The sequence below is a fragment of the Gavialis gangeticus genome, unplaced genomic scaffold, assembly GCF_001723915.1.
Source record: "Gavialis gangeticus isolate Ggan-Ray unplaced genomic scaffold, GavGan_comp1, whole genome shotgun sequence".
NCBI classification, from domain to species: Eukaryota; Metazoa; Chordata; order Crocodylia; family Gavialidae; genus Gavialis; species Gavialis gangeticus.
In genome coordinates, this window is record NW_017729018.1 from 12,912,640 (window position 1) to 12,913,670 (window position 1,031).

The 1,031-nt window shown below is 39.8% G+C and overlaps 1 protein-coding gene across 7 annotated transcripts in view; it reads left to right on the forward strand.

Moving 5' to 3' along the window:
- DAZAP1 (DAZ associated protein 1) overlaps positions 1-1,031 on the forward strand; it is a 29,584-nt gene that overhangs the window by 24,373 nt on the left and 4,180 nt on the right. The window lies entirely within an intron of this gene.

Below are 1,031 nucleotides of genomic sequence, written 5' to 3' on the forward strand. Positions count from 1 at the left end.
ATGACAGTGGAGGTGTCTTGCTACACCTGGCCTGCATGTTCGTTTTTCTCCCTGTTAAGATTTGAAGAAGCTAACAGTTATTTTTAAAATAAAAAGACATGCATAGTTGATGCTTAATCAGTCTCTAGAGATGACTGCCGCAAGTAACGATAGTTTAAAAGCTGCAAAATCACTTTTCTCTAGGTAGGCTGCGATATTGCAGAAAACTTGTAGTCAGATATTTGTGCTGCTAGCTGAAAGTTGCATTCTTGTGGGGATCAGGAAAGAGGATTCTTGCCTTTCCACCCAAACTTTCTGGGAGCAGCACTGCGTATTTAACTGTTTATGGTGAGAAGATTATGCCTTCTGGGGCTTGCTTGTAGCTGCTGAAGCAGCATTTTTTATGAGAAAGGCCTAAAGATCAAGGATGTTAACTCTGTCCCTGCATTATAATCACTTCACCCCAGTGTGCGTATGCATGTCCTGCCACCCCCATTTTAAAACACCTTCAGAAGTGGTTCATTATGGAGTAGGTGCTAAGCACAAATTCCAGGAGAATCATCCTTTTATTGGTTCTTGACATGTAAAAAGAGGATAGTTCTCCAAAGTGGTGGTCCTAAGCTGGGTTGTATCAGACTCAGTAGTTGGGCACAAAAAGTAGTAGTTCTATCCCCTCTGACTTCAGGTAGATGATTTTATCTTGCCAGAAACATGCCCATAAAAGGAGGACGCTTAAGAATAGAATCTGATGCATTCAAATTTACATAATTAAGCTTGGCTCTTGAAATATTTGTATTAACATTGACAGCACAGTTGATCAGAACGTTCTGTCCTGGGAAATTTGCAGATAATATCCCTGCTGCCAGACTTTTTTTAATCAGTAGTCTCCAAATACCATTTAAAAAATCTTTAAATTATTTACCTTGAAAACAGAACTGTGAGGGTATTTGGGTTCTCGTGCCAGACGCATGCAGTACTGTAGCATTTTATGTACTGCCAGGTAGGCATTTCTCAAGGAAATCTCTTAAAAATTGGTTTTAGATAGTCTTGGG